Source organism: Caretta caretta, chromosome 1, assembly GCF_965140235.1.
Source record: "Caretta caretta isolate rCarCar2 chromosome 1, rCarCar1.hap1, whole genome shotgun sequence".
NCBI classification, from domain to species: domain Eukaryota; kingdom Metazoa; phylum Chordata; order Testudines; family Cheloniidae; genus Caretta; species Caretta caretta.
In genome coordinates this window covers 158,268,563-158,293,498 of record NC_134206.1, presented here as the reverse complement: position 1 = coordinate 158,293,498, position 24,936 = coordinate 158,268,563, and the positions used below count along the sequence as shown (strand labels likewise).

General features: G+C 44.0%; 2 long non-coding RNA genes across 3 annotated transcripts in view; one reads left to right on the top strand and one right to left on the bottom strand.

Moving 5' to 3' along the window:
* The window catches only part of LOC125643127 (uncharacterized), a 180,779-nt gene that overhangs the window by 101,002 nt on the left and 54,841 nt on the right, over nt 1–24,936 (bottom strand). The gene's annotated exons all lie outside the window — the stretch shown is intronic.
* LOC142070554 (uncharacterized) lies at nt 7,189–22,191 on the top strand. The gene is made up of 3 exons (XR_012666410.1): nt 7,189–7,441; nt 16,881–17,396; nt 21,900–22,191. It is a non-coding gene; the product is annotated as an uncharacterized LOC142070554 (long non-coding RNA).

Sequence of the window (24,936 nt, the reverse complement as noted above, 5' to 3'; positions counted from 1 at the left end):
TTTTGAGGTGTTCAGATCTGAGTGTTTGGTCTGGACCCTTCCCTACTGTCAGAGAAACAGGGAGCACAGTAGAGATTCAAGCCCTAATCATGGAAAATATAGATAACAAATTTTATTTTTAATATTTTCACCTCTTGGCTCCTTTTATGAGAGCCAAACCCCTTCCTTGCTTTAGCACACACTCACAATAGGAAATTTTTGCAGTTGATTGCATGCTGAAATTCAATTGCTGCAGATGCTTATCATGTCATTATTGTTGTATATTATTTAAGCCCCAGCTGTCTGCTCGGGCATGTGTAATGCACAAATAAAGACAGGAACTGCCTCAAAGAGCATACAGTTGAAACAGGAATCTCACTTGTTCATCTGCACATACAGAATACATATATTTGATTTAATTTCCATGTCATTTCTTGCATAAAATGCAATTCTTTTTTGGTTGTACGGTGTGCTTCAATGGGTAGGCAATAATTTTCTTTAAAATATATCTAAAATATCCATTTCCAACTCTCACTGACCTCTCCTGAAGTGCACAAGTATTTACTCCCTTATGCCTCAAAATACTTTTGATTTAGTTTCAGATTTCCTTTTTTTACAGCTTTATCACAACAGTGCAAAAGTTAAGACAAATGATCACAATCAGCGGATAGCTTCCAGGATGAATCTTACTAGCTGTGCGTCTGAAGCTGGTGTGGTTCTGCACAGCAGTTGGATTGAATGTAGAGGCGGCAAACTACAGAGCATTGGAGATTATCCCTTACATCAGTGCCAAGTCTCATAAAATTCATGTTTTCAATTATCATAAATGACTCAAACTTCCTGCTTAAATCTCCATCATTTTGCTCCAGTTTCCCTTAGTTTTGTCATAGAATTAAACGACTTGTGAGACTGGCTATAGACATTACCAAGATGAGATATTTAATCAAAATCAAAAGTTGCTTATTGTGAGTAAACTACATATTATTTGAGAGTATCCTTTTTACACAGCAAATCATAACATACAAAGGATTTTTTTTTCCTTGTGAAAGGTTGCGCTGTTGTTTCTCTCTCACACTTTCTCCTGATACACACAGCCAGGGGTAGCAGCTAGGCAGGGCCTAACAATTAGCTGAGCCCTAAAACATATGGGTACAGGGCAAGTGAACAAAGTGAATAATTAATTTATAAATATATTTCTATTGCACCTTCCACCTGAGGATCACAAAGACCTTTACAAACATTATAACTATACAGATCCAAACTTGATTATAACATTGATTATAACATTCATAAACCAGTTGGAGAACACTTCAATCTCTCTGGTCACGCGATTACAGACATAAAAGTTGTGATATTACAACAGAAAAACTTCAAAACCAGACTCCAGCGGGAGACTGCTGAATTGAGTCTGAATAGAGACTGGGAGTGGCTAAGTTATTATGCAAGGTAACCTATTTCCTCCTGTTTTTTCCTACCCCCTGCCCTCTCCGAGACATTCTTGTTAAACTCTGGATTTGTGCTGGAAATGACCCACCTTGATTATCATACACATTGTAAGGAGAGTCATCACTTTAGATAAGCTATTACCAACAGGAGAGTGGGTTTGTGTGTGTGTTGGGGGTGGGGTGGGGAGAAAACCTGGATTTGTGCTGGAAATGGCCCACCTTGATTATCATACACATTGTAAGGAGAGTCATCACTTTAGATAACCTATTACCAACAAGACAGCTCACTTAAAAGCTTATGCTCAAATAAATTGGTTAGTCTCTAAGGTGCCACAAGTACTCCTTTTCTTTTTGCAAACTTGATCAAGAATCCAAGGTATTTCCCAGACAATACCCAAACTGGAACATTAGTTTTCTGATTTTTCCCCAACACAATCATTCATATCAAATCAAACATACACACAATAAATTCTCTAGTTCTGGAGAAAGTAAAAACTAAATTCTAGAAAACTTCTTGGCTTTTCTTCGCTCTTATACCAAATATGTGTCTCATACACACACACACACGAAAACAGAAAATGAAACAGAGTCCATGTTCGCTGTTCCAGGCCAATGGGGGCTGTGGGAAGCGGCGTTGGCCAAGAGATGTGCTAGCCGCCACTTTCCGCAGCCCCCATTGGCCTGGAATGGCGAACCCTGGCCAGTGGGAGCTGCGATCGGCTGAACCTGCGGACGCTGCAGGTTAAAAAAACCGTCCCGCCCCACCAGCGGATTTCCCTGACGGTCCGCGTGCCAAAGGTTGCCAACCCCTACTGTAGACACTCTAAGCAACACACAGACAAAGTGACAGTCCTGGAATCTAACTCTATAGAAACAACCTCTGAATTATGTTTTTTGTTGTTATAGTTGAAATCCCTGTCATATAAAGTTACATTAACTAACTTTAGCATGAGATAATATAGGAAACTGCTCTGAAGAAATGTTGCAGATTTTTTTCTTTCCTCCTTTGTAATTTGGGTTGTATTTTACATCTTGCACATTTCCAGAAATAGCATCTATAATAATTATTGCATTTTGTTACCTTTCCAAAAAAAGAACCTATCAACAACAATGATGGAAAAAACAATAGGAAAGAGTTGAAGAAGTATATCAAGCACATTGACAATTAGCCAACATTTAAAACACACACACACAAAGATGGTTACAAAAATTATTCTCCTCTGTTACATCTCTTTCATCTTATGCTGGAGTGTTCTTTGTGTACATGCTGTCCATTCAGACTGTGATCTCTTTGGGGCCAGAATCTGTCTGAAAAGCACTTAACTAATTTTGAGAACCTTATATAATAATATAGTAATAAAATATTTATTAAAAAATCAAGAGTGTCTAAAAGAGGGGCAACAAGACTGCTAAATAAAAGGAACAAGGAGTTCAGCAATCACTAGCAATATGTGGGAAGCTCATGATCATTGAAGCGTTAGAGCTCAGTTCAGGTAATACTTTACATGCTGAAAGTCAGTGGGACTTGTTTTTCCCAAGTCACTTTGGCAAATCCCACCCATAGTGCTTCCCAGAGGAGGGTAAGCAATGTATTCTCATCCCCACAAGCTGAACAATTTGCCTAAGGTCACACACCAAGACTTGAGGGCGGTGGGGGATTTCTAACTCAGTGCTCAATACACTCGATCGCCACTGCTTCTCTAAATCTTAATCCAACCATATCCATTCACTGAATGGGAAAAAACTGACTGTACCTCTCTGAAGAACACGACTTCATGTACTTTTTGCTGCTAGTCAGTCCAGAAGCACTTAGAGAAAAGCTTTTCTTGCAGCATTTTGGCCTCTAATGTGTATTACCTGCTATGTGAATAAAGGGTGGGATTGTCAAGACAGCCTAAGTGACTTAGGAGGACAAGTCCCATTGAAAGGCATTAAGCTTTATGCTCTTAAGTCACCTCGGTGCTTTTGAAAATTCCATCCATATTTATAAACATAAAGAACTGATCTGCAGCGTAACCTGGTGTCTCCAAACACCATAGTAAAGAGATTAATAATGGCTGTGAAGGGAAAAGTTATTCGAGACATAACCTGTGGTGGAACGAGAGACATCTGGTTATAAAAGCCGATGGAGCAACTCCAGCATCCTGACAGGAAGCCTTGTTACAAAAATCACATCAGTAATCACTGCCTTGTTCAGGTTTCAGAGTAGCAGCCGTGTTAGTCCGTATTCGCAGAAAGAAAAGGAGGACTTGTGGCACCTTAGAGACTAACCAATTTATTTGAGCATGAGCTTTCGTGAGCTACAGCTCACTTAAAAGCTCATGCTCAAATAAATTTGTTAGTCTCTAAGGTGCCATAAGTCCTCCTTTTCTTTTTGCCTTGTTCAATTTTCTTTGCTCAGTGCCTCCACAATGCCCAAGTGGGCCTGGTGGAGAAGGGTTTCTTCTTCACGGTGAACCTTCCTGCGTCAGCTGTTATGAGTTACAGCAGTTGTTATTGGAAAGCCTAAAGCCTGACTCCCCAAGGAAACATAATTATACGTTGAAAAATCCAGGGTGTGTGCGCTATGCATGGGTGAGTTGTATGTCACCAGCCTCAGAATGGCATAGAGACAGCCAATTACATTACTGACATTCAGTGGGAGGAAACATCCTGTATATACATCTCCAACTGAGCCATGGCTAGTGTCCAAAAAATGTAATAGTCTCTTTTTGTCTCCAAACCATAACAGCCCTTAGGCTAATAGAAGACGTATAAAATACATGAAGAAGAATGGGTGCAAAAGAAAATTCTGAAAAATAGCTTAATCAGGACAAATTGATACCAGGAGCCGCTCTCACTGACTGGGAGACAAACTTTGATGTTAACCTGCAGCTGGACTGGGGGAGGAGGGATTCAGCAGAGCTTTCTAGGCATGTTTGTTAAACACTTCTGTATATCAGCGGCCGGCCGCTAATTCTTGAGAAGGGCATTTCAGTTGAAATGCCAAAACCTGCTGCTCTCTCATTTGTGTGAATAAAAACTGACTGACAGTTCAGAGTAAGTCACAGGTATTTTTGTTTACATCTTTTCCACCTGTTTGGCTTAGTGATTCTGGAGTGGGTCTGCTCAGCTATTTCACACCATTTCTGATTTGTTTTGCCTTTGCTGTCTGACTCCATCACTGGGCTGACTTTTCAAAGAGCAGCACAAGGCAACAAAATAAAATTAAAACATTAAGAAGGTTTGAATTATTTTTAATTCTTTGAAAACTGATTCTACTGTTAGTATTTCGTGACTTGACATTATGACAACCTACTGATTTCAATGATAAGGGAGGGTACCTAGACTTCACAGAATCACAGGGCTTCAGAGAGCAAAACAATTTATTTGTAGGTTCAGGGAGTGTTGTACGGTGATCCTATGCAAACTTAGGCAAATTTGCCATTTACTTTACACAAAAATAAACTGGTAAATACTTCGAGTTAGGAATAAAGCAAGCATGTTATTTATTTATAGTTCACAATAAAAGAGTCAATTTGAAATGTACAGAAGAAATGGACACACAATGTATTCTTCTGTTGTTAGGAACTGGGTAATTCAATCGTTGGGGGACCAGACTACAGTGCATACATTAACTATGGGAAGGTTGTTTCTGAGATCAGAAGAGCGGGGTCTGTTTTGGAGCACTCCAGCATAACCTTTATGACTGTTTCACCAGATTAGTCCATTCAAACAATCCAACGGAGTTCCAAAATCAACCTCAAATGAAAGAGCTTAAATTTGATTGGACCCTCCATCACATCACTCTCTTTGGCAACCAGTGAGAATCCTTGGGTAGAGCCATGAAAAAGTTCTTACTACTGGCAAATCCAGCAGGGGTATGGGAGACAAGGAATCATTTCCCCTCCTGGTTTTGTTAAAAGAAATATCTTGTAGTTTTGCTGCATTTTTTTCCTTGGCCTTTTCCTCCTATGAAAATGAGGGGGTCTGGAGAGAAAATATAGGGAGAGTGCAGTTCAGTGTGCGCAGGGCAGGAAGGGGGCTGTGAGGAGAGAAGGAAAGAGCAGTGCCCAGTGTGAGTAGGGAAGAAACAAAGTGGAAGGAGGGTGGGGGAAGGGAGATTTTAGAGACGCATTTGGTTTCCACAGCTACCTCAGTAAGCTGGATGGAAAAGGAATCCCTACAGTTTTGTGCAGACTTGGCATTCAGTGGGCAACATGGTTTCCACATTTTTCAGTCTGTCTAAAACATAAGCCTTGTGAATGAAGTTTGCCCATGATCCATGCACAAATTGTCCACTCTTAATGGCACCCTGCGCACCCGACAGTTGTCCTGTAACAAGAGTCAATTCACTCAGAGCAGAGAAAAAAATAGGCAAGACCGTTAAGCTTCTCCTGCAGCATCTGCAGCACACTCACTGCAGTGTGAGTTTGTTCAAAGGTGCACAGAGAGTGGATAGATTGTACTGCTGCTGGAGTAGCCACAGGGGTGGCCAACACGCAAACGTGCACTGAAATAACGACAGTAAATCAGTTTTAATTCACACCTTTGTTATTTTGGTGCAAGTCTCTGTGTGGAAGCTCTTATTTTGGATTAAAAGTGTCCTGTTTCAATTGTGCTTCTGTCAGTTAAAAAGAACAAAACCAAACCCATGTAAGCAAAAGCAAAATACAAATCTTTTATTCCAAAGTAGGAGTTTCCACACAGAGACTTGCACCAAAAATAACAAAAGGTGTGAATTAAAACCGATTCAGTTATGACAGCACACATTTGCATGTAGACCGGGGTTAACAGGATGAATTTGGAGCCTGGCACCTTTTCACTCAGACACCGAAATAAGCAGAAGTACCAAATACAGAGTTAGACAGATGGGACTACATTTTTAAAGCATTTAAGGATGGACTGGAAACTGAGTTAGGACTTCAGAATTTCACCCAGTAAAGGACAAATGTTCAAAAGTGGCCTCTACATTTGGATGCTTCCATTTTTGGGTCCCCAACATGTCAGGGCCTGATTTTCAGAGGTGCTGAGAACCCACAACTCCAGCTAAAGGCATAGCCCGTGGCAGTTTTAGCTCCTCAGCACCTCTGATAATTAGACCCTGGGTGTCTAAAGTTAGGTACCTAAAAAGGGAAGCACTCAAAAACAGAGGGCACATTTAAAAATATGGGATGAGGTGCGCAGGTTAGGGTAATGACGCTGGAACTAATATTTGCAACCAAAGTACCTAGCGCTGTTAAAAGTCATAGTTTCTCTTTGAGTACGCTATTTTGTGCACCTACTGTAACATAATGCCCTAGCTGCACGTGCAACGTATCAGCTTTTCCAAACAGTCAGGAGAATGCTTGGGATTACAGCTGTACACTATCAATACCCCTTTTCCATCAACACATATATCCCCATCTATTCAAGATCTCATTCACATTCTGTAAATAGCCTACTTGAACAGCTCCTTCCTTGTTTTTGTTCAAACATGTGATAGCTTTTGTAGGTAAGAAGAAAATCATGGCTGGTCTACCCTTAAAAAGTCCTGGAGCTTCAATTATGCAGTATAGTTAAAGCAGCAAAACACCCCTAGAGTAGATATAGTTGTAATGGTATAAAGGTGCTTGTAGGGAGCCAGGGTGGCTCCCCTCCGAACCAGAGGGGAAAGAGCCACCCTCTCAGCCTGAGTGGGCGGGGCCAGGCCAAGCTTCCGCCAATCCCCGGAAGGGGAGGGGTGGGGCAGGAAGTACAAAGGGCAGGGCCCTTTGCCCAGTGAGGAGAGCACCAGGGAGGGAGACAGACAGACAGATGCAGGCTGCTCCCTTGCGATCCTGCGGCTGACCCAGGCGAAACCCTGGGCAGGGAGGTGCCTGACCGGGAGGAAGGCCTGTGGCAACCAGGACTGCCAGCCGCTGAATACCCGGAGGACCTGGAGGGGCCCTGCTGCAGCCCGGGCCGGCGTGAGTCTGATACCGAGGGGAGCTGGAGCTGCCAGCAGCGCAATACCCGGATGAGATGGAGGGACCGGAGCGACCCGCCGGAGAGACCGGGTAGGAAGTAGCCCAGGGGCCCAACTACACCGTGGGGTGGTTGTGTTTGGTCAGTGGGCGCGGACGGCCCTGCTGACCCAGCGGTGGGACTTTCGCCTCCTGCCACTGTCAGGGCCCTGGGCTGGAACGCAGTGGAGTTGGGTGGGCCTGCGTTCCCCTACCCCGGCGCGCCCCTGCCTGAGGGGCGCACTACTGACTCCGGCCAGCACACCTTCCCCACTAATTCCCCAATGCCCGGAAGGTGTGGCTGAGGCCTGCCACAGAGACCATAGCTCTCCATCGCCCCTAGGGGCTCGGAGGACTGACCGACACCTGTCACAGTGCTTATACCAGTATAGCCTATTCTGGTTTGGGAACCAAAGTGGTTTGTTAGAGAATGGGTTCCCAGGAACCCAATTGCCCTCTACTGGCTCCTTCTATAGACACAGAGCAGGCTGCAAACTGACCAAGGAAAATCTTACTTCAGCATCATTTCCCGCCCACACTACTTCTCCTTTTCGATGGTGCACAGAGGTGTTGTGCAGCAGTTCACATAGGAGATGGAGGCAGAAGGAGCAAAGAGGAAGAGTGGATGGGTTATGGACAAGCAAGTGTTTTGATGCATGCAATAAAAAAATCCTTTTGCTACTTCTATAAACTCTCTTGTGCAGGATTGGTGGCCAGTAAAACTCAGTTCTGCTGCTCTGCTTCCACACGCTCAACCCAGACTCCCTTTATTTGTTAGGGCAAAACCTAACTACATTTTTATGACTAGTTTTATTTATGAAGTGAAGTCAGTGCTATGCTTCATCTTGAAAAGCTGGGGATGTCAGGATCTGAGCAAGCAGTGTGTGCACTACTGCTGTGAAGATAAAAATAGTTTTGTACCGTTAGCCCCTGTTCACAACAAGCCATGCATTTGACATAGAGTGGAAGCAGTTCTGTCTAGCCATAAGCTGGAGAATGATCCATATGGAGTGAAAAGGCAGCTGTCACGCTGATAAGAAGCTGCTGCCAGTGGCAGCAACCAAGCAGTTACATTGTGAAGATAGGTTTCAGAGGAACAGCCGTGTTAGTCTGTATTCGCAAAAAGAAAAGGAGTACTTGTGGCACCTTAGAGACTAACCAATTTATTTAGCTACTGTCCCTACAGTGGCAGCAGGAGAGAGGGACTCTAAACAAGACATGGATGCAGGCCAGCTCCTAAGTTTTATCACACACTCCAGTTGATTGTAACATCCACTGGCAGGTCCAAAGGCTGAGAGTTATATCAACTGGTGTAAATCTGAATTGTGCCATTGATTTCAATTCAACGATGCAGATTTATACCAAGGAGGGAGGGAGGAAATAAGGATGTGATGTTTCTAATGCTAGGTGTCCCATCCTGGGGACTACTAATCTTTGCTTTTTGTTACTTACACCAATAAAAATTGAAAAATGCCCTCATACTGTAAGTGATAGTGTACAAAATAGACAGCAAGGTTTTATTTGGTAGGAGTCATATTTGGGACAAATTCTACTTGCCTAGCTCAAGCCAACAGCCCTATTTACTTATTGGCGCTAGTAGAGCGAACAGGATTAGACCCTTATTTACAATCATACTGTCACAGCTGGTTGATAGTCCACATTTTCACTACTGGCTTAATATGGATTTATACAGTTTTGTATAAACAAGTTGCATTAGGAAACTGAACAACATAATTGGTTGATGATGACTCATGGCTGCCTGATTACAGGACAGCAGTTGCACAGGTATGAATCAGAAACACTAATTGTCAGAGTACATTCTAAAACCATTTTGAAAAGGAAGAGGTTGTTTTCTGTTTGACAGAACAGATCCACTATGTAACAGCAATAATTCAGCCCCTTTTATTCATTAAAACCCACATATAAATTAGTGTATTCAGAAAAATAAAAAAGGATCAATAGTACATAAAAAGAAATAGTCATATCAAAATAATAAAACAAAACATCAGGGTCCTAGTTCAAAAAATGTCAGGGAGAGGGGTAAAAACAAGACATTTTTCCCAATGATACCTTTGCTGTTTATTTTAATTTATTAGATAGAAAACAACTACCTCCAAAATAAACTTCTTAAAATGACTTGCAAAGGATTTTTTTTTCTAAATTGTGTGTTAGCCCCTTTCTGCTTCTTTATTGTGTACAAGGAAGGTCTTGATGGCTTTTGTTTATTTGTTTTTCATTCCCCCCATGCACCTGGTTCTGACACCTGGATTGAAAGGATTAGGTGTGTTGAATGTTTAACAGACATCTTTCCTCTAAAACATTACATAGTTATTGAAGCTAAACAGGTGTTAAAAAAAAATCCCAACAAAACGACTCCCTCCCCTCTCAAAGTGCTAAACTTCCCTTCTCATTAGCTCAATTTTCATTCTTTTGACTTGTGATGTTATTATTTCACTAAGGCCATGCCTACATTAGGAGTGCTTTACCAATACAGGAATACCGCAAGCAAAACAAGATGGTAATGGTAAAAGATGAAGCACATCTACACTAGGGACTTCTGCTGGCACAACCATGTTAGTCAGGGATCACACTTGTTTCCACCCTGACCAACGTAACTATTCCACCAGAAGGCTGTAGTGAAATCCTAGCCTACATCTTCAGACTTCAGAGAATCTACCAGAGTGGACAAGACCTGAATTGCTAACGTAAAAGACAAAAAGGGAAAATAATCCTCTAATCACAGCAAAGAATAAAAACCTGTTGGGGTCTTTTTCATACATCATTTGAACTGTGTCAACACTGATCACCTCTTGCAGCGGCATGTACAGCATGTGTAGCTACACACCACAGTGAAAAGCAGGCTGCATCCACAATGCATGTGTAGCTACACATGTAACCCTTCTGCCCATCAGAGTTGGCAGCAACAAGGGCCGGGTTCAATATCTAGGGGATCCATTCCAATAACACAATGCAAACCGGCTCGAGCCCCCACCCAGTGACCTGGGACAAATATATACCATCCCCGCTGGGCGCCTCCAAGAGGCAATACTTCCCCTCTCGCAAGCATATAGTCTGAGTGTAGCAAAAAGCCTTTTAATAACAGAGAGAAACAATGTGGCATTATGTTGGGGAAACACCACCAACAGGATTCATAACACAACCCATGAGCAAAAAACCCACCCCAAGCAAATTGGGGCATGCCCCTTTCCCTTTGGTTCTTGAGTCCAGCAACCCCAAATCACCCAAAGTCCCAAAAGTCCAATGACCCAAAAGTCTCTGTCCCTGGTCAGGGCAGCCCCAGAGTTCGAAAGTTTATCTGCGGAACTTTACCTCCCAACCTGGGTGGAGATGGGACGGGGGTAAGAGGCACCTTACATGATCTGAAGCTGACTGCCCCACAGCTCCATAGGCCTTCGCTTCGCTTCGCTCCACTCCGCCAGCCGCCCCACAAACTCCTTCGCTCAGCTCCGCGGCCCACCAGCAGCTCCCACCATCCCACGAACTGCTCCACCAGCCAGTCCACAAACTGCTCCGCGTCCCACCAGCAGCTCCCGCCGTCCTACAAACTGCTCCACCAGCCTGTCCACAAGGCACTCCAGCCGTCACGCAAACTGCTCCACAATATATCTTCAGGCTCTCCCACTACTTAACACAATGCTCAGTGATTTCAGCTCTTAGTCAGTTCAGCTCTTTGGTGAATTCAGCTTGTAGCAGGGGAGCCTCAGTACTGGTGCACCATTAGCCCAAAGTGAGCTCAGCAGCATGTAACTAGACTTCTAATGGAATCAAAATTAGCTCTGATATTCCACAGTGGAGAGAGGAGGAAGTAAAATTAGCATGTAAGGCCCTCACCAAGGGGCCCATGCTACCAAGTATTAATACTTCTCCCCAGCCTCTCTCAATTCACAGTTTTAAAACCCATGACCCTTGCCTAGCGAGTGCTACTTAGTTGATGGTGAGTCCCTCCATCATAACAAAAGGCCAAGTACAATTCCAAGCACAGTTCCCATAATCAGGGTAATAACAATTTATTCTTCCTGCCCCAATAACAGAGACACTGGGGATCCCACAGCAGCCAAAATGACCATTTGGGCAGCTATGGCCTCATTCTAGGTGGGGTGGGTGTGCCTATGCAAATGAGATCGGCCCCTGAAGTTCTTTTCCACAACTTGCCACACCTCACCACCAGATGTCAGGGTGGAGCTCATCCTGACACTGATTACACACATGTCAATGTAAAGCTCTGGCAGGTGGGAGGCTGTGGGGAAAGGCTCCTGGGGCAGGGACCTGCTGGCAAGCACCAGGGAGCTCACAGAGCCTTTCCCCACCACAGGGAAAGATTGCAGTAGCAGGGAGCTGCCAGAGTGCTGGAGTCTTTCCCCACTGCTGGAACCTTTCCCTGAGCTGGGGAAAGACTCCGGCAGTGAGGAGGCAGCAGGACACTACTGTTATACTTATAAGAAACACATGGGATCTTTATAGGGAAGAAGGCAGCACGCCACATTTATTGAGAATACAACAGTAAGCATATGCTTTTCAATCACACACACACAGACACACACACAGTCCTGCCAGCTGATGTTTATCGTTACCAGTCCAGAGTCTGGATCAATCTAGTGGCCAGCCAGATTGGTCACAGAGGGAAGCAGTACTCTGTCAGTAGCGATCCGATTCTCCTGGAGTGTGGCAAGACAAACCCAAAGTCCCATGGCCAAGCACCCTGTTCTTAAAGTCTTTTTTCTCTGTTGAAGTCTATGGATTTTGCTGTGTCAGTTTGTGACCAGTTACTTCTTAATTGGTGTTTCTTTTGATGTTAACATTCCAAAACACCTCTGAGAGGGTCATCCTGTCCTGGTTGATTTAATCAATTGTCTTTAGGGGTGCTAGCTTTCACCTTAAGGTCGTCAATCTGCCCTTCCTTCATTATGGATGCGTGTTGATGATTCTCTGGTGTCCTTAAGTCTCTTCACTCCTTCTTCCTTGACCGTCTGGCTATAACAATGGCCTTCACACCTTATCTTTTCCTGATGCATACATTCCTCATTCACACAAACAGTCTTTTACAGAGAGCTTTGAGAATACAAATATTGTCAGTTTATTTTGAATCTCTTTAACATAGACACAATACACGATCCTGTCTTTTACTTGCTAAACCTTAAAACAAAGAAATGTATATTTAACTAGAGGGCCTAATTTGTAATACATATAGGAAACCATAGTAGACATTTTAGAGACTAACAAATTTATTTAGTCTTACCTTAGTCTCTAAGGTGCCACAAGTACTCCTTTTCTTTTTGCGGATACAGACTAACATGGCTACTACTCTGAAACCTATCATAGTAGACATTATAACTTATCCTAAAACAAAAGGGTGACCATAATCAGTCATAAGGATTGTTCTGGTCTCTCCCTGCCTTAACATCAGTACAGACACTGGCAGTCTGTCAAATGCATTTCTACCAATGTCCCAGAGGGTCATTCCTTTCTGCTATTCAAATGGGGTGGCTGGTAAAATAAAATCTAGACATACATTAATTCTTATAGTACAAATATAAAATCCTGCTCCTACACTACACTGCCGAAAATAATAGCATACGCAGGGAGGCTCTGCTTGGACTAGTAGAGAGCTCTGTAGAGTACGTGTGTACATTCCGACAGGATTCAGGAGTGTCTTTACTTGCTTGAAGTGCCCCACTGCCTACACTGCTATTTATACCCATGCTAGTGGGGCAAATGGCATATGTAGTCTACATGCTACTGAACAGAGTGTCAAGTGTAGACGTACCCACAAAAAAACAAAATAGAGGCACAAATTCACACACACACCCATGTCGTCAGATGTCACCGGTGTGGTGCTCTGCTCTTGTTCAATGTTAACAGCAGTCAGCTGCGTGCGTGTGTTCCCTCTGTGTGCTGCCCCGGCTTTGCGCAGATAGCTGGCACAGCAGACCCCAAGAGACTCCCCAATGACCACAGACTCCGATAAGGTATGAAGGCACCCAGACAGGTTTATTGCCAAATGAAACACTGTCTCTAGCTCCCCGGATCAGATGTCTACAGTTCTGCTAATACATATGTGCTCCCTGACAATGGACTGGCTCAGTCAGTGGCGGGATTTACCAGTGCTCCCTAGGTCAGACCAAAACACTGCCCCAGGGATGCATTCTTATATACGGGTACAAACAAGTTACACATCACTCCTGACGTATTGAAGTGCAACCCCTCTATGCAGTAAGGTGCCGCCTCTCACCTTGTACATGTTGGTTCGAACAAAGCAACTCTATCCATCATATTACCCTTTTGCCTCTGTCTTTAGGATGGGTCAACCTGTTCCTTGTTATCTGTGTGGAATATGCAAGTATTGGAGTGTTCTGGTTCCATCCTAGCATATGTTTATATTTCTAGTGTCCAGTACCATTTAAGTATGTATATTTTTGCAACATCAGCCCTTCCCTTGCCAGCTTCCGTGAGCAGGGCCTGCCTCTGGCTCACAGCTTAACTTTGCTTTATGTTAGCAACGTCTTGACCATTACTTTAGTTCAGGCCTTAGGCGTCATACTGGGCCTCTGATATAAGGGTTTATGTTTCAGGGCCTCATCTTACTATAACCCACACCTTTTATTTTTTCGAGGTTACATTTATAAGTGTTGTTCAGAAAAAGTTCCCTTGATTAAAAAAGGAAATAAGGACACAAATGGTCTCAATATGTACCCTTAAAGTGAGAGGAATATGGAAGTTTAGGACCAAATTTTTAAACTCGACAGCCATATGCCTAAAATTCCTCAAATCTGTACAGAGAATGTTTCTGTGTAGATAACCATTTATGTATCTTTTACAAATGGCCAACTTCACACACAATCAACTTCTAAAATTTCCTTAGAACAATAGGTTCCAGATCATGCAATAGTAATAACAGGTTTTCCCATTGTCAGGCCTCAAAGGAATTACTGAATATAATTTTCCAGACTCCTCCAAACATCAGCTCAGCTAATCCATGCACACAGAGAGGCCAGACCATGGGGTTTGCGGTTTGTATATAACTAATCTTATATTAAATCTATAAAATTTATAAAGAAGCATTAAGTTCGGGTATGTTTCTTTTTCAATAACTACCTAACCTGTTTCCAAAAAGGATCACTCACAAAAAGCCAAGTAATAAAAATTGGATGAGGACATTCCAATCCCTCCTTATTCATTTAAAAATGCAATATTTCAAAGGAAGTTCTCGAGTGCTTCTTTTGGCAGCTACAACTGGCGGTATAGTGGAATCCTTTAAACCGGGTCATACAGTGGATGGCCTATTGTCGCTGTTAAGTAGCTGCCCCAACTAGGAAAGAGAGCCATTTGAAAACACACAAACATACTGGGGAGACTTAAAGGAACATTTTAATAACTAGCTCTTATATAGGGCTTTTCACCTGTAGATCCCAAAGCACTTCAGTATTATTGTCCTTGTTTTACAGATAGTGAAACTGAGGCATGAAGTGACTTGCCCAGGGTCACCCTGCAGCAGAATTGGTAATAGAACACAGGTCTCCTGAGTCCCAGTCTAGCATGCTATCCATTAGGCCATTGCCTCACTGCCAAAAGCCCTGTATTATTTAAAAAAAACACTTCTGTTGGGTAACAATACAAGACTGAAGCTAGTACTCATAGCATTTATTTCTGCTTCTCTTAGGGCCCCATCCAGGAAGATAATGATGAGCGTCACCTTCACCAGTTTATAGGTCTCTCAGTTCTTTGAGAACTTCCCCCACTGGACGTAGGTCTCCTTCCCATTCCTGTCTTTTCCGCTCAGCATAGAAACAATCACGGCATTTCCTACCTGGGCTCCTAAATGATAGAATCACAGAAATGCGTGGCTGGAAGGGCCCTCAAGAGGTCATATGTTTGCACTATATGCTAAGCCCAGGCTCTGAGTCAGTTCTGAGCCCAAGCTTCCCTTCCATCCATACACAAATCAGTCTGACCCAGGTCAGAAAGCACTCAGAACCCAGGTTCTAGTCCCTGCTAGGGGGGGTGGGTCAGAGCCCATGTCCTATTGGGTATGTCTACACTTGAATATAAGCCTGGGGTCTGTGAGACTCAAGCCCACAGGCTTGATGTTTGTAAGCCCAGGCCCAAACATCCACACTGAATATCGACCCTAGGTTTGGAAGATCTGGATCTCACACCCACACTCGTATGTCCACACTATGCAGACCTGAGTCAAACCAGCCTATCCCAGGCTTCCTAGCATCCTCCACAGCTGTAGCCACTATAGCTCTTTGTTCGTGATGCACTGGATCACCCTTGTCCACGTGCTTGTTGACCCCCTCAAAGAATTCTAGTAGATTGGTGAGGCATGATTTCCCTTTACAAAAACCATGTTGACTCTTCCCCAACAAATCATGTTAATCTATGTCTTTGATAATTTTGTTCTTTACTATAGTTTCAACCAGTTTACCTGGTACTGTAGTCAGGCTTACAGGCCTGTAATTGCTGGGATCACCTCTGGAGCCCTTTTTAAAAATTGGCGTCACATTAGCTATCCTCCAGTCTTCTGATACAGAAGCTGATTTAAATGATAGATTACATACCACAGCTAGTAGTTCAGGCAATTTCACATTTGAGTTCCTTCAGAACTCTTGGGTGAATACCATCTGGTGATTTATTACAGTTTAGTTTATCAATTTGTTCCAAAACCTCCCCTAATGACACCTCAATCTGGGCCAGTTCCTCGGTCACCTAAAAAGAATGGCTTAAGTTTGGGGATCTCCCTCACATCCTCAGCCTTGAAGACCGATGCAAAGAATTAATTTAGTTTCTCCGCAATGGCCTTTTCATCCTTGAGAAACAACTTCCCAATTGTGCCTTATCATGTCTTTATCTTTATTCTTCAAACTACACATATTATATGATGTGATGCAGTGATGGTAATTAACTTTCTGAATGAAATAAAAACCTTTATTTGTGAACATGGCTGTATTACAAAAAATAAAAAACTACATTAAAGCATTGTCACTTCCACCTGACGCCACTCCCCCACTCCACCCCGCCTCGCCCGCCAAGGCCAGAGGTGCCCCAAGTCCCCCGCTGCGGCTGGAGGAGCCCTGGCTGGCCCACCCAAGCTGCCCCGAGCCTTGGCCCGCCCGCCTGCCCAGGCCACCCTGCAATGCCCCACGCATCAGCCTACCCACCCGAGCCTCCCCGGCCAAGTCACCCTTTCCCTTTCTAGCATGTTTAGCACACACTTGGCACCGCTGACTGGGAGGGGAGGACTGTAGAGGGGTGGAGGATTGCTGGGGGTACATTTTCCTAGTGTTCAGCCCAGGCTGCATGGGCTACCCCAACCATGGAATTGTCCAATGCATTCCTGGTCTGCAGGATGTGGTATCATGGAGGGGACTCAGGATGTGGTGCAGGTGGAGCAGGAGTTTGTGCTCTCGTGACCATTAGCACAAGCAGCCTCTCAAACAGGCCTTTCTGATGCTCTCTATCTTCCTCCCTCCAGTTCCTGCTCCAGAAACTGCGCTGCAAGTCTCTGCTTGTGCTCTGCAACCTCTCTGTGGCATTCCATTTGCCATGAATACTGTTCCCTTTGGTATCGTACCTGATTGTTGGCCCTGTCCAGGATGTCCATCGTAAGTTCATCTGCATTTCCCCTTTGACCGGTGCATGACGGGTCAAAATCCCAGGTTCCTGCTGGAGTGTAACTGGGCTGCAGACTTGGGCTGGAAGGGCCTGAAAGCAGACTTCAGACTAAGATATTATTGTCTCAGTACTTCCAAAAAGGTTCAGAAAAAAGTGCATTCTCGGAAAAGGTGTCTGTGGGATCTCAAGACCAAAAACTCAGCTTCAGTTCGTAAAACTCAGCTTCAGTATATTTGTGGAGGAACATTTACGTTCCCAGAAGCTACGGGAACACAACTGAGTTAAGCAGAGTGAAAAGACTGAACACACAATGGTCAGGTGAAACTTGCAAATACTGCTTACCTTCTTACACCCTGGCACATCTTTATAAGAATCTGTGAGTATCTAGTAAAGATGTAATGTTAAATATTCGTTTAACTGTTCTTTGTGCTTCCTGGGATCCATTTTGAATTCCATGTGGTGTGGTGCAGGTAAGGGGATAACTCTGAGGTGCCTGTATGCATTCCGCCATTAGCAGATACATGCTACTACCCAGACCTTGTAATAAAAATTGCATTGGGTCATAAATCTGAAATCCCTTGCATTTTAACGCTAAAAACAACAGAAACAGGACCAAACATCAGGCTCTGGGGCTACTCCTGCCTCTTCTGTTTCTGCTGCCAGTACCATGGTGGGCTGCTCCTCTGGAGGAGGGGGGTTATCAAACAGCTCCTCCAAGTATGGACCCAGGACATGCTGTAGCTGCTCTGGTGGCAAAGCCTCCTTGTGGACTGGTGTGAGCACCAAAGTCACACTAGCCTGATAGCTCCCTTCCAGTGCTATACTAGATTTGCGAGTCAGAAAGTCACCATCCCAACTGACCAGGTTGCCATGAACCACTGGGGCTCTGTGCTTGGCATGGTACCCAGCACTTGGACAAAGTCCTCATAAAAGAGGCAGGATGACGGGGAGTTCCTAGAAGTGCAGTTCTCGTCCCTGGTTCTCCAGTAGTCACTCTTGAGTCACTGAATCCCCTCCCTGCTCTGGTTAATGATCTGTTGAATGCCCAATGCTGCCAGCTTCTCTGCTATTTCCTGGTACACATGTCTATTTCCTGGTACTCTTATGGAAGTCAAATATCTTGCTCGCCTCGCACCAGAGATTTACCAGAATTTGACGGTGGTCCTGTGACTAGGTAGCAGCATGCTTGGCAAAGGACTTCTTGTTGGTGGTCATAGCTTATGCAGGAGATGGTTCACTCTTGTTTGCAAGTCAGTGATCAGAATCAAATGGAAGGGTTAAACACTGAGCAGCTGTACTTGAATCAGGGGCATTCTTACCATTTCCTGGGAGTTGATTAGCCAGTCTTCAGATAGATTGCCTAGGGGCACTGGGATTGTGGGACAGCGCTGGTGGATCTCGAGACACAAGTCTGGGAACCCAGGCCTGAGCGGGTTCCACACTGCAAAATGAGACAGTTTGGGACTCTCAGTGGGACTCGGACCCACCCCTCTTTGCTGGGTCCTAGGGCCTGTGTCCTGCAAGCTTACTGGCCCAAGTCAGAGATGTGTGTAGATGGAAGCAGGGTTTGGGGACCCATGTGTACATTGCAGTGTAGACATACCCTAAGCCTGGGGTCTGACTCAAGTTTTCAGCCCAAATCCCTCTTCTGTCCACAATTAAATCAGTCTGATTTGAGCCAGCAAGCTCTCAGGACCGTGGCTCTAGGACCCAGTTAGAGGCGTGGGTCAGAGCCCAAGTCCTGCTGCGACTTGGGCCTAAGCCCTATCATTCTGCAGTATGGACATAGGTCTATTTGCAGTCAGAGGAGCATTAAAGTGCACATTAGAACAGCTGTGAGACTCAGGTCCAGCAATTATAATGTCAGGTTTACAATGCAGTGTGGATGCTCAAGCAGAAGCTTCAAGACAGAGTCTCACAAATCCAGGTTTACAATGCAGCCCATGATGAGGCAAGATTACATATACTTAGACCAGTGGCTCTCAAACTTTTGTACTGGTAACCCCTTTCAAATAGCAAGCCTCTGAGTGCGAGCCCCCTTATAAATTTAAAACACTTTTTATATATTTAACACCATTACAAATGCTGGAGGCAAAGCAGGGTTTGGGGTGGAGGCTGACAGCTCACAACCCCCCATGTAATAAATTTGTGACCCCCCTGAGGGGTCCCGACCCCCAGTTTGAGAACCCCTGACTTAGATCATCCCTGACTGGTATTTGTCCAGACTGTTCTTAAAAACCTTCAGTGATGGGGATTCCACAATCTCTCTAGGACATCTGTTCCAGTGCTTAACTCGCCTTCTAGTTAGAAAGTTGTCCTGATAAGTGAACCAACAGAGTGGGTCAGGCTGTTAAAATACATTAAAATACATTGCATTACCAATTTCCTCAAAAGTAGATATATAACTGTACAAACCACAACCAGTTTTCACCAGACACATACAATCTCCCTCCTCATTTTGAAATTTCTACCAGTCAGGTGCTGGAGCTGTTTTTTTTTAAAAAAAAGTTACAAATTTTGGTCAGATTTGGCTGAAACTTTCCAAAATATAAATTCACTCACGGAAGGAGGGAGAAGAAATCTGGCCTATTTCAGCTTGAAAAGTAAAAGCCTGACAAAGTTACAAATTGCTAAAAATGGCCCCTGAGAGTGGAAACACATGTTCAACTTTAGCAGTAGGCACTGTGAGGTGCTCTGCCTGTAAGGAGTCCATAGAGCTTTGAATGTCTCAGAAGTGATAGGACTTTAGAGATATGGTAGCAAATAAACAGGATTAGGGAATTTGTTAAAACCTTTTCTGCGCTACTCAGGCCACTTTAGCAACAGTAAGATTTACTGGCTGGGCGCGGAGTTAAAATTTAGTTTTCTCTAATAAAAGTCACATGGAGTAATTGTGTGTGCATGCACAGACATGCCAAGGAGGATGTGGTCATTTGGCTCATTTAATTGTCTCTGTGCCAGGGGTCTGGTGAGGGCGCCTGCTGTGTCAAGTGGAATCTAATAGCACATAAAACCTAACACTTCTGGCACAAATACGCAAGCTTAAAATACACTTCCATGCCATTTTTATGAGTAAACCACAATCGCTTGAGCAACTGCAGGACAGTTTTTACAGTGTTTGACCAGTTTAGTCTTAAACACAGATTTACATTAATCCCATACATACTTGCTGCGGGGTTGCCAACTATTAAAGTTTTATCACAAATCTCATGACACTTGATGTTTTTGTTAAAGCCCCAGCTGCTGCCATCAGGTTATTACATGACAATCTTTTTTTCTTTCTTTCTTGACCTGTGGCTGTAAGGAAAAGCTTGAAAATGAGAACTTTAAATTCTCTAACGCCAGAAGGTAAACAAAAACAACCCCAAATTTAGCATTGTTTTAAAAAAACCCTTATGATTTTAAGAAAATCTCATGATTTATGGGGCCCCGGTTCATGATTTTTGAACTCTTGAGGTTAACAACACTGGTACTGTAACAATTGTACTGTAAAAATTTGTGATATAAAAATGCTGACTCCTGAAGGTGAAGTATTTAAAAATACCTCATTGTATTTTAAAGATATTATTCTTATATCATGGTAAACCCTCCTCTGTGATTTGCCCTTTTCAAAGGCCATTGTGACATACTAGGTTCAAATTGTAAGCGCTCGAGACACAGCTATTCAAAAAGACCACAAAGATTTGTCTCACTAGAGGTATGAATGTGAGGCCGGCCAGTTTGCCATGAAGTAAAACTTATCCATGAAATTTTAGTTCCTTCCATTCAGTACTACCAAAGCTTTGGTATTCCTTGAAGGCATTGCCTACAAAGCTAAAAACATTTGACTAAAGTCTCAATACAACTGCCATTTCCAGAAGAGAGTCAATTCCAAACATCATTTTTGCTTCTGTCCTTTACGTGCTGTAAACACTCGGCCTCAGATGAGTAACATTTCTGAACCAAGCCTGCTCTGTAGAAGGATGTGGATTGGTTTGCTGAGTGTGCATTCGTGTTCAGGCTTCTCTTGCATGTAAACTGCAGGTTCATCACTGTCCAGAAATGCAGGGTGTTCTAGTGAATTTATTACAGAATAACTGTCAGGAGCCCCCTGAGTTCTATTCCCAGCTCTGATACTTTCTGTGATACTTAAACAGGTCACCTCACCTCTTTGGCTCAGAGTGGATCAAAAGCTCAGCTCCCAGTTAGGCACCTAAATGAAGTAGCCAGATTTCAAAATCTGTCCATTTATGCCTCAGTCTCCCTCACTCCTTCTATAAAATGGGGATAATAACATGTATGTATCTATATCAAGGGGGCACTGTTCAGTGCTTCGAAAATGTAAAGCACTATGCTAAATATTTGATTTGCCCAAATAACTTAATATTTCAAAAGTTAATGTACCTTGAAACGAAGACTGATGGCATGGGATTCACTGCAGTATCTGTTTTGGCCCGCATTAGCACAGTATCTGAGCACCTCACAGTCTTTAATGTATTTATCCTCAGAACAGCCCTGTGAGGTAGGGAAGGGCTATTATCAGTTCATTTTACAGATTGGAAACTGCGGCACAGAGAAGCTAAATGATTTTCCCAAGTCACACAGGGAATTTGTGGCAAAGCAGGGAACTGAATCTGGGTCTCCAGAGGCCCAAATTAGCGAATCTCTCCAGAGGCCCAGATTAGTACCCTATGAGACCACCCTTCCTCTTTCTGTGACAGAAGAACTGGGCAGTCAGAAAGTTGCCACACATTTCTTTACTTTCTATTTTACCCAAATTCCAAGTCCAGCATAAAATAAAATAAAATAAAAGTCTGCCAGTTTGTCCACTACAGTTATGTAATTAACCAAATGCTATATTTTTCCTTACTGATGAGTGTTTAAATGTTCTATCCCCTAGCTACAGCCTGCTAATAAGGATCATGAGGCCTGGATGTACTGCCAAGACGAAAGCTTCAACACTGCTTTTTCCAAACCTCCAAAGGCACCCAGTCTCTGTGCAAATGTTTTCTGGATTGTTTTTTAATGTTCTGTTTTGTTAGGTTTTGCCCTTCCAAGTAATAACCCTACTTGCCAGATGGCCATATGTTGGCCATTAAAGACAGAAGGGTCATCTATGGAAGATTTGGCTGCTATTCCATTGCCCCCGGTAAATTGGATTGGGAGGAGGCCGAACAGCCCTTGCGTTCTAGTTTTTTGGCTTCATTTTTTCAGTCAGAATGAATTTATGTTTTTTTACGTTGTTTTATGTTGCTGAAGTTAATTATTCTATTAGTCACAAGAACAAACAAAATTTGTGATTAGTAATGCCGGTACAACACTTAACGTGTGAAAGAACAAACCTGAGACGGGGGCTTTTTAAGACAGGAGACCAAATGATTAAAACCATGATCAGAAAAAAAAAAAAAAATCTAGCACAGCAGAATTCAAACAATATGGCCATGAAAGCAGTCCCTGTTGCCATTTGTCTTTCTCTTGCCCTTCTGAAAATTCCTCTGGTTTCGTGCATTTCTGTGGGAGATGGATCTATAGGGCTGTCCAGGATTTAAGATGTCCATAACCCTATTCAGCCAGATAAATATCCCCACTATTTACAGCTAAATAAATGGACCCTAAAAGGGTAAGTGATTGACCAGGGGTAATTAATAGAAGAGAAAAGGGGGGAAGGGACAAAAATAGCGTAGTGAACCTTAAATAAAGAAAAGTTAGAAGTAAAGAATGTATCACTAGTGTATTCAAAAGAGAAAAGAAGAGTCATTTATTACATTTTGCCTGCATTTTTCCTGCAAAAAAAAAGCTCCAACATCTCTGAGCCTCAGTCCCCATCTGTAAAATGGAGATATACAGGGCCCAATTCTCATTTAAGGGCCTCATTCTTATATAACTTCCGTGGATATTTTGCTGGCTTCAGTAATATCTCTTGCTCTGAAACAAATGTCCACACACCAAACGTGTGAATTACAACCTATTTAGTTAATTCAGTTCTAGTTTCCATGGAGACAACCCCTTAGAAATGGATTTAATTAAATCAATGTAACCCCCTGGGGTGGACACTCTTAAATCAGTTAAGCGAAACCAATATAAAGGCACTCCCCTACCGATTTCAGAGCATCCACACAAGGGGTTGTGATACAGGAATCTTGGTGTGCCCAGTATCAGAGGGCACAGGAGGATAGAGTTTTACAGGGATCTCCTGGGTCAAATACACGCACAATAATTCACCAAAGGGTGGCATGTGAATTCTCCATCGAGAGCCAATAACCCACGGATCATCTTAATCCTTCACAAAATATACGTACAGATAATATCTAAGAAGTTATGGGTCTGTTCTGAAAATTATGTTCTTAAGATATGTGAGTGAAAACAGGTCACCAGAAGGTGATAAACATACTCCTGTCAGGTAGGGGGAAGAGATACTTATTTTTCTCTGGCTGGCCATGTGTGTATTGTGTACTGTCAGCTTCAGACTGGAGGCCAATCTGCAGACTGAGCCGAATGCTAATCAAGAAACTGTAAAATCATGAAGAAAAGAGCACACAGGAAGAACACAGTGGGGGTTGGGGGGTAGGATCGTGTTTACGAGTAAAGACAATGGATTGTTGGGGGTATAACTTAGGGTGCAGAAATACACCCTTGCTGAGAGTTTTACTTTTCTCATGAACAGAAGATTAGCGCCAAGCCTCACTGTAATATGCTGGAATGATTTTGGGTGAGCTTGGCCCTATAAAATATAAAAGTAACTAATTAAATATGTCTAGGTTCTAGAATACGAGTTATGATTTTATTTGATATGTAACCATTTGTTTCCAAGACTTCCACCTGCTATCATCTGAATCTCTTCCTTGTGTTAAATGACACAAGGTTGAAAGGTTATGGAATCTCCATCACAGCAACTGTTTAAGAGCAGGTTAGACAAACACCTAGCTGGGATGGTTTAGATCAGGGATGGGGAACCTTTTTTCTATCACGGGCCACTGATCCACAGAAAAAGTCAGTCGCCGGCCACACACAGCCCCGTGGGGAGCGTGGGGGCGAGGCTTGGGGCTTCCCCTAGGCTCTGGGGTGGGGCCAGAAATGAGGGGTTCAGGGTGCGGGAGGGGGCTCAGGGCTGGGGCAGAGGGTTGGTGTGCAGGGTCTGGGGTCTAGGAGGGAGTTAGGATGTGGGAGGGGGCTCAGGGCTGGGGCATGGAATTCAGGGTGTGGGCTCCGGCCAGGCGGCACTTACGTCAGGCAACTCCCGGTCAGTGGCACAGCGGGGATAAGGCAGGCTCCCTGCCTGCTGCGGCTCCGCACTGCTCCCAGAAACGGCTGCCATGGCTGGCCCCTAGGTGGAGGGGCCAGAGGGCTCTATGCGGTATGTGCTGCCTGCACCCTCAGGCACTGCCCCCACAGCTCCCATTGGCCCTGGTTCTCAGCCAATGGGAGCTGCAAAGCCGGCACTGGAGGCGGGGGCAGCGTGTGGAGGGGCTGCAGGGACTTGCCAGTCACTTAGGGGCTGGGAGCTGTGCAGAGCAGACCATACCTTTAATCGCCTGGCAACCCAAGTTTGCCCCTGCAGTGGGGTGAGCTGGCGCACGCAGCTCCAGCCCCGCACAGCGGGCGTTGAGGCTTGGGGCTTCCAGCCCGCAGCCGGAGACTTGCGGCCCGGAGACACGGGTCGGATGAAATGAAGCAGCAGGCCAGATCCGGCCCTCAGGCCTTAGGTTCCCCACCCCTGGTTTAGATAATACTTAGTCCTGCCAAGTGCAGGGGACTGGACTAGATGACCTCTCCAGGTCCCTTCCAGTCCTACGATTCTATGAAGATTTACTTGTTTTCACTATAAGCATATTTAAGTGTGGTGTGTGAAGTGAGTGGTGATCTGAGATGTAACTGGTAAGCTGGAGTGTACTGCTTCTTTGGGAGCAGCAGATCTGCACATACTGAGAACCTTCAGT